This window comes from Lissotriton vulgaris, chromosome 1_1 (assembly GCF_964263255.1).
Source record: "Lissotriton vulgaris chromosome 1_1, aLisVul1.2, whole genome shotgun sequence".
In the NCBI taxonomy this organism is placed as follows: domain Eukaryota; kingdom Metazoa; phylum Chordata; class Amphibia; order Caudata; family Salamandridae; genus Lissotriton; species Lissotriton vulgaris.
Genome location: NC_141685.1, coordinates 1,242,820,291 through 1,242,830,072, shown reverse-complemented (window position 1 = coordinate 1,242,830,072; position 9,782 = coordinate 1,242,820,291).

Below are 9,782 nucleotides of genomic sequence, written 5' to 3'. Positions count from 1 at the left end.
ATGGCGGGCGGGGACGAGTACTGATTGAACATTTGGACATCCCTATTGATATTAAGTTCTGATGTGTTATTGATTACTGTACTATTGAAAGTTCGAATTAACGTCACCCATGGTACTTGCCCGCAAATGTATATCTAGATAATTTTATTGTAACTGGCCCTGTCGTACTTTAATTATAAAATTTACGTCCACCGATTCCGCAACTGTTAGACACCTTAGTTCTTGCAACCTAATGGCCCGCCCGTTACGCTCTTCTACAGTGTAAATGTCCCCTCATCATATACGATTCCAGTTTGCTCCGTGGCCGGCCCACATGGTTATAGGCCCGTATTTGTATACTGGCATTTTCACAATAAAGGTTTTTAAAACAAAACATGGTAGTAGTACCTAGATTGGTAAAGTTTTGAATAATAGCCACTGTGTTCGAATCAGTAAAAGGCAAGTGAAATAAAGCAGCCCGATTACATGACGGTTAAAAGGTATAATACGCAGGAATGCTGTAAAGATAAATGGTCAAGGGCTGTTGTGTTTTCCACTCCTGCAACATAAAGTGATCGATAAGAATCCGATATTCAGGCCTATCAGCGACTAAGACAGCAGGCCGAGCCTCTTTTGCTCAACGGCTCCCTCATGGGACGAAGAAACGCCCTTTTTCTCGAAATAGGAATATTTTACTTGCAGGACAGTTGTAAATTTCCCGGGAAAATACATTAGCCTGGAACATTGTTAGTGATAAACTGTAAATGCATCTGGGTCCTTTGCTTTACAAGTCAGAGTGAGAAAAAAAAAGGTGGGGCTTTCATCATTTGGGAAAAAAAATGTTCTAAACCAATGAAAAGTGTTATTTTTAGGTCATATGACCAAGCCTTCCATCATTAGGAAACCAAAAGTAAAATGAACCAATGAAAAGTTTTATAAACAAGTCACATGACCTGTTATGCTTACGTTACGCGCTCCGCGCCGCGCCCCAGATCGCTTCCGGGGCGCTGCGCTTCGCGCCTCAGTTCGCGTTCCGGAGCGCTTCCAGGTGCGCTAACGCGGCGCGTCATAAGACACATTACGCGGTAACGTGATACGTCGCGCTTACGCAACGCGTCACAATGTTGATTGCTAACGCGGTAGTTGCGCTAACGGAACGTTTACCGGTTCGCGGACCGGATCGCGGAACAAAATGAAGCTAACGGGAAGCTGCCCGGTTCGCGGACCGGCAGCGAAACAAAAAAAATAATTTAAAAAAATATATATATATATATATTACAAAAATATAAAATATATTTTTGGATTAGAATAAGAATACATTTTACAGCTTTTGATATTTGCTATTAAAAAACCATTGAAATTCACTGAAAAAACCATAGGTTATAGACCATATATAGTTAGGGATTAGCATTTACAAAACCTTGAAAATTCACTGAAAAAACCATAGGTTATAGACCATATATAGTTAGGGATTAGCATTTACAAAACCTTATTTTACTCGCACAAAACCATTGAAATTCGCATATATAGTTAGTTGCACTAACTATATATCGCGCACCCACAATCCACTGCTGATCATGTCACATATTACATCATTCATGACATGGTCAGTGACATCACTAATGACATCACTGATGACATCTCAAATGACATCACTGATGACATCACTGATGACAACATCCAGTGACTGTATGTTTCTGTAAAGTTAAAATATGTCTTACATATTGAAGAATGAGTGGATGTATAAGTGTCTGGATGAAGGATTTAGTAGGTGCATGACTGACTGTATGAGTGAGTGATTAAATGTGTCTCACTGAGTGCATGGGTTAGTGACTAAACTGTCTTAATTTGTGCATCATTATGTCTGTTGGTCTGTAAACTGCTGCATGTGTTGATCAGTAGCTATATGAGTAACTATATGGGTTATTGATTGGTTGCCCAAGTATTTGTATGGGAGACTGAGTGTGTGTGTGGGTGGCTGGGAGGTGTATGACTCTGTGCATAGATGTGTGAGCAGTTGATTCACTAGATGTATGGGTTCAAAAGTGCATGTGGAAACAGCTGTATGGGCGGTTGACTGTGTGCATGAGTGTATTGGTGAGTGAATGGATATCTCAGTGCTACATGTCAAAGTAAGTACATATGTAAAACACAGTACATGTGAGAGTTGACATATATAAAAATCTGTGCATAAGAGCCAGTGAATGTGTGAGTGGCTGTATGGATCATTGTGAACTTGTATCAGGGATTGTATAAGAGAGTAAATATGTGTTAGTATATGTTTGAATAAGTAAGGTGTGTATAACTGTATAGTTGAGGAAATGGAGGTGTGATTGATTCTTTGCATGACTGACTAGGTGTGTGAGTAACTCCATGGATGAGTGACAGTATGTGAGTGTCTGTTTACACTGAGTGTATCTAAGGTTATATTAGAGTCTGAAGAGGTTCATCGTATTATCACATGAATGATGTCATCAGTGATGTGATCAGTAATGTCAAATGAGATGTCATCAGTGATGTGATCCGTGATGTCATTTGAGATGTCATCAGTGATGTCATTTGAGATGTCATCAGTGATGTCATTTGAGATGTCATCAGTGATGTCACTGACCATGTCATGAATGATGTAATATGTGACATGATCAGCAGTGGATTGCGGGTGCGCGATATATAGTTAGTGCAACTAACTATATATGCGAATTTAAATGGTTTTGTGCGAGTAAAATAAGGTTTTGTAAATGCTAATCCCTAACTATATATGGTCTATAACCTATGGTTTTTTCAGTGAATTTTCAAGGTTTTGTAAATGCTAACCCCTAACTATATATGGTCTATAACCTATGGTTTTTTCAGTGAATATATATATATGTTTATATATATATATATATATATATATATATATATATATATATATATAGAGAGAGAGAGAGAGAGAGAGAGAGAGAGAGAAAGAAAGAAAGAGGCGAGTTAATGGGTAAAAGTGTATTATTGTCCAATATTGCTATCAAGGTGTTCGTTTGACATCATAAACTATGAGGCTGAATGGAAAGTGGTTTCTAAATGTCACCAGAAACCCAAGGTGCCAATATCAGTCCATGTTACACACGCTGCCCGTTAAGTGTTCTTTATTTGAAATGTTTATTGGGGGAGTTAGCTTGAAAAAGCTGTTTTCGTCAACCTGCAGTGAACAAAGGGCAAATTGATTATCATAATGCTTAATGTATTTAATATTGTTACCTATTGTATTTTAGTAAAATAGTAGGCAACTTAATATTTTATTGAGCATTAATGTGAAATTGATGATAAAATATATTTTTGGAATGTTGTCTGTGTAGTCTGATTTGTTCATATCTTCTCTGCTTTCCCTTATTTTTGAACTTGTTCTCATCTTTGGACTTATGTTTTATGGTTTTAGGACTATTGTGTAAAATTTGTAGTGGAATTGCGTATGTCCTAAAGAAGCGAAAAGTAGTGTTATTTTGCGAAACATGTGGTGCTAGTTTTTTTGTTCTACTAGTTTTAGTTCTTGAATGTCTTTCTAAATTCACACACAATTAGGATTTACCTTTTTTATGTAAACCTTCAGAATGATCTATTAGTTTATTTTCTAATAATCTGTGTCTCAATAGGCATTCCATGACCTAAGAACGGTCTCTTTTACACGATACAGTCAGTAGACACTGCACAGTGACACCATTCACTTGTCTTAATGGGCCAATTCGTCTTTTTCTTCACTTCAACACTCACAAGGTGTCAATTCTGATTAGCTCAAAAGGTTATGACAACCCTGCTTCCAATCTGCTTTTGTAAATCCATAGGTATCTGTAAATCGGAGGGGAGAGGTTCTCTTGAAAAGAGGAAGCCCTGATGCAACAAAAGCGACACAGACACTGTGTACTCTAAACTCTGCCTGCCTGTGGAAAAAGTTTGACGTAGAGAAGGGACGCCTCGTTACTACAGAACATTGCAAGCATAGCACTTTGACACGCCTGACAAGATGAAAGATATCTTGATGAACAACCACCCGTGGAACCTGTTATACCTGTGCAAATGACCTTACTTTTACTTCTACCTATGCAGCATCTTTGTTCTCGTAAAGCAGTGGTGTCTATATTTAGGTTGGCCTTTGCACTGCATCAAATTAGTGACTGGTTAATATGTCCTTTCAGAGAAGACATATTGACGGGACCTTGAATATAGGACACGAGTTACTTCCCTAATGCCTGCTGCATCTTCTCAGCGTGTTCTGTGAGTCTGAGGGAAGATGGCGCTGCTGCTGCTGAGCGTGCACCTGCTCTGTAAGTGAGGGGGCATTTTACTGCTTCTGCTCTTGCTGCATGGACTTCTTAAGGATTTTGTGGGCCGGGCCAAACGTATTTTGGGGGGGCCCTGTTCGGAACAGTTTTGAATTTATGATCCAGTTTCAGCTCTGTCATGCCCTCTTTGGCCAAGTAAACAGTGCACAGACACACTGGGCCAAATTCTGAAAGTGTGTACATTTAATATTCAGGGTTAGTGATGTGTGTTTTACTATTGTAACACAGCAGCAGCTCAATATTATTACTACAGATAATCTCTGTGACACCCTCCCATTTCTTATATATGAGATCCTGTTTTGATCTAAAAGAAACGTTTTTATGGATGTTGCATGCAACATTAGCACAACGGGGCATATTACCAAGCCCGCGATAAATCAGTTAGCGACTTTTTAAAGTCGCTAGCGCATTTTTTTTATCTCACTATTTCCAATACGACTCTAACCTGTGTTAGAGACATATTCTTGACGTCATCTATCGCCCCGCGCTGGGGGCGATAGATAACGCTAATGGGATGCAGGGTGGGCATTCCCACGTCCAACCACATGTAAAATGTGGTTGGAGGTGTTAACACCCTATTCTCAAGGCAGGCGTTGGGAGAAGGAGACCTGCGATAAACACGTTTATCGCAGGTCTCCCAATGCCTGCTTTGATCAGGTGTTAGTCATTGATAACATGGGGGCGTGGATCATAAAGCTGAATCCACCCCCTCATATTATCAAGGCAGACGCTTGTTTTCATGCGCTAATGTTCCCTAATGCCGACTATCGTCAGACTTAATTTTGCCTATGTGTTGCACATTGATAATTACTCGCTATCACGGCGATTAAATCCGGCGATTGCTGGCGATATGGAAATGTGCGATGTGCTTTTATTAACACACATCTTGTTAATATGCCCCAACATTCCTCTGCAAAATGTCTGCAATAGACTCTCACACATCACCCACATTAAAAACAAATTAAAGTCAAAAACAGTATTTAAAACAATCAGTTTAAGAAGTATTCAAGGTCACCAGGGCAAGACTCTCTGCAGAACAATTCTGGCTGTATCAGGGGGCCCCCCGAAATGTTGGGGCCCTGGGACAAAGCCCACTTTGCCCATACCTTAAAACATCTCTGCCCTGCTGTTCCTGTTCTGAGAGGGGTCCACTTTTGCGAGGAGCCAGATCTGCCAGCTCACACAATGCCACCGTCTGTCACACAATATCAACTCCCTTTACATGGTCACCCAGTGAAGAGCCGATATCACACGGTGGCAGAGAAGGTGAGCTGGAAACCCCTGTAGTAAGTGGTTCTTCAGCTGTCTTTGGAGCTCTAAGCTGTCGATCTTCATTAAGAAGTGTGAAAAAACAACAACCTTTTTTGTTTTAAGTGTGCACTTGGGGGACAGTGCTGCCTCTCAGGGAATTGTTGGCATGAAGCCTCCTAGCCCTCACTTCTCTGCACACTGTGACATTTTTTGAAGTTTGCAGGTCTGAGGAAAGGTTGCATGGATACATCTTGTCCAGGAACATTTTTCCTAATAAGATGAAACCTTTCAGTGCCTCTATTAATGCTGTGCCTGTTCTGTGCGTATGAGGAGGGATGGCAGTTTTATCCAGCCGATTGTCCAACAATGTTTATTGAATTTCTGGCCATAACCTTAGGGCCCCTTCTGCACCATAGCCTGTACAAGCATACCTTGTAGCTTCGGAAAGGCTATTGGCTGAGGCCGCTTTCAGTACCTTAGAGCAGAGATAATTACCCCTTTGTGGTTTTATGAATGACCAGCCATCTGTTCCTTTAACAGGAATGCATAAGCATGCACCACATGGCCAGACCTGTTACTCCTGTATCAAGCTCCTTTGTTCAAGCATCATGAATGGAAATAGGCAATGTTTTTTCTCTGAAAACCATTTGGGCTCCACAGTAAATTGCACCTTGCATTCCAATGGCCATCAGCTAAGGGCTTTATTTTTAGTGTGGCAGAGAGACTGCTCTGAGACAGATATCCTGTCCACCGTATTACAAGTGCCATTGGCTATAATGCACTTGAGACATGGCAAATGGGATATTCACTATATTATAAGTGCCATAGGCTATAATGCACTTGAGACATGGCAAATGGGATATTCACTATATTATAAGTGCCATAGGCTATAATGCACTTGGGACATGGCAGATGAGATTTTCACTACATTACAAGTGTCATAGGCTATAATGCACTTGGGACATGGCAGATGGGATATTCACTATATTATAAGTGCCATAGACTATAAAGCACTTAGGACATAGCAGATGGGATATTCACTATAAGTGCCATAGGCTATGATGCACTTGAGATATTCACTATAGTACAAGTGCCTTAGGCTATAACGCACTTGGCATATTCATTATATTGCAAGTGCCGTAGGTCATAATGCACTTGCGATATGACGGATGGGATATCAACCCTATTACATGTGCCATAGGCTATAATGCACATAGGACATGGCAGATGGGATAACCACCGTAGTACAAGTGCGAAAGGATATAATGCACTTGTGACATGGCGGATGGGATATCCACTGCATTACAAGTGCTATAGGCTATAATGTACTTGTAATATGGTGGACTGGATATCCACCTTAGTACAAGCCCCATAGGCTATAATGCACTTGTGACATGGCAGATGGGATATCCACTGCATCACAAGTGCCATAGGCTATAATGCACTTGTAACATGGCGGATGGGTTAGCCACAACGTTTTGACGGAGTATCCCATCCTCCACACTATAAATAAGGCCCCTGCTCTCTAAAAGATTGGTGGTAGCCACACTGTTGTACGGGACACAGGACTAGGAAACACAATTTGTAAATATTAAGTAGGTTTGAAACTTAGAGCTCGGTGGAATGACAGGTTGGGCCAGTGGAAGAAGCTTTTCTTTGACTGAGCCAATGGGGGCTCTGTCAACTGAAAGTTAATTTTTCCCAACGCTAGACCAGGAAGTTGGAGCATCAGTTTGGCAGACAGGGTACTTCATCATGTTTCTGACAGAGTACCCTCTCTGCCAAACTTTACATCATCTCCAAAGTACTTACTTTGAGAAACTCCTTCCCCATCTTCAAGACTAGCTTAAAATCATGAGGGGCATGTGAAAGGATTACTTCAGACCTGAGGCTCCAGTCTAAAAACCTCAGTGTTCCACAAAAGGTTCGTATTGGCCTGTTGGAGATTGAAACAAGCAGGATAGAGAGTCAATACTGTCCTTGTGAGTGACTACCAGTTTCAGGATCCTTCAGTGGAGCCAAAAGTCTTTAGGTGGGGACGGGTCATGTGATCCAAGTTTCTAACGAGAGGGGCCTAGTACTGCCTGGTGGGGGAATCTGGGGATCGGTGGCTGATGAGAACAGTAATCGCTGACAGTAGTCAGTAGTTGTTGCTGAGTGGAGTACTGGCTGATCGATGAAACACTGGCTGATAGCAAGTCCGCTGGCTGACCAAGTGAACACTTACTGATGGGGACTACAGACAGATGTGAAGGGGGTCACTGTCGGATTTTAGGACTTGAAGATTAATGGTTTACATTGGGAGTGGGGTGGAAGAATTCTACCTGACATAGTGCTTGCTAGATTTTGAGGGGAATATGGACAGATGGAGGTAAGGCTGTCTGATTACTGTAAACTGATTGTTTGGGCAGACTGGAGGGGGCTGTGATGTGGAAATAACGGGTGCCTAAAGACTGATAAGGCTACTGATTGATCTAGGCCCACAATTGAGGAAGAAAGGCATAAAGGAGATTCTGAATGATGGGAATGTTGCCTGGTAGACATACTCGTGTCTGATGTTAGTAATTTTTTTAGAGAAGTGACTGACAGGCATGACTTCTATACCAGTTCATTTGTTTCTCTACAGTATTTCATCTGTGGCAACACATGTGCTTACTGCACTCAAAACAATGGCGTAACATTAGCCCCCTCGGTGCCTTCCGGTACTGCGCAGGAGCAGCGGGCCCTTGGCCTGAGAGCTCCTGACTGGGTTTTGGGGGCCCTCTATTTACTTTAGAGGGAGCTCAAGTTTGGTTATCCTGCTTGGTTTGTTGCTAAAGAATCTCCAGGGAAGAATTCATAATTTCCCGAAAAATAATAAGGGGCTTTGCCTTCAAACTAATTTTGACAAACATTAGTTGAACTGTATATTTTAAAAACAATGCTGAAATGTAGAACACATCACACAGAAATAAATTAAACAGAGTGGGAATAACACTCCCCTTTTTTTCACACCTCAGAGCAGACAATTGCTGCGCCATAAGTGAGTATCACTTTAGGAATGGTATTCTTGTTTAAGTGAATAGGCCATCACTGTTTAAATTATTTATGCCGGTTAGCCAAAATACTCTTATTGGGATGTACTCATCTATAAACCATGATAATGTAACATATGTAAAATTGAGCATGGTAATACATATATGCAATAAAAATCCACCACTATCATACTGAATGAACAAATGAACACATGGATGAGAGAAACTTCTAAATCGCCCAACAACCATAATTATCTAAATCCTTTAATGCTTTGACATAAACAGCTCCTTTCTGCTGATCACTGTTCATCTAGAAAAACAGAGCAGAATAAAGACATTGGTGGGCAACAAGTGGCAAAACGGCAGCGTTAGAGCCTTGAAGAAGTGTGACAACAGGGTGATGCCTCTTTTCCTACCACAATTTTGGAAGAATTTGAGTAAAACTCAGGTTGTTCCTGACACGGTTCCAGAATGTGCCGAGCATGGCCACAGTGTGACCCCCCATCCTCACTCAGGCAATAAGAAGCTAGGGAGGCAAAATAGGGTTGAGAAATATAGGGATCTACATCCCGATGAAGGCCAGCGACCTCAAGGGGCAATTAGATGGTCGAAACATGTTGATGAACACAGGTGGCAGGGGAAGTAGATACTAATAGTCTTATTGCATCCCAGGCAGTTATTTTTAATCATACCAGGAGGGGCGTGGAGCAAAATTAGGTAGGCACTCTTTTAGGTCTATTTAAAATCTTTTTTTGTGCTGAGAGCGTCCCAGCAGCTGTAGGGCTTATCAATATTTTTTGCTCTAAAAAAGATAAATTTTTTGCTCCACTAAGAGCATTGGTATGTGCCGAAGTGTTGCAGCATTCCCTATGATGAAGCATGGCACTATAAAGTGTGCGAGGGTAGTTTTAACTCCTTAGAGGACTTCCCATGTAAAAGTGAGGCTATTATTAATTTCCTTTCCTTTTCTTGTGTGTGAGATAGTAGTTTTAGGGAGGATAAAAGGAAGGGAGACATCTCTCGCTCCTCTTTTTTTTGAGTGGTTACAGAACAAAGAAAAGCCTGGTTTAAAGCCAGAATGAAACTATAACTTTAATTATACTCAGTGTCCAGCCAGTTACGAGCAGTGAAACCAAATACATGGAAAACAACACGCTCTATCAGATGGATCAATAAAAATAGGTCTAAAGTTGGTGTTTTGAGCAAATGGGTGCATTTATTC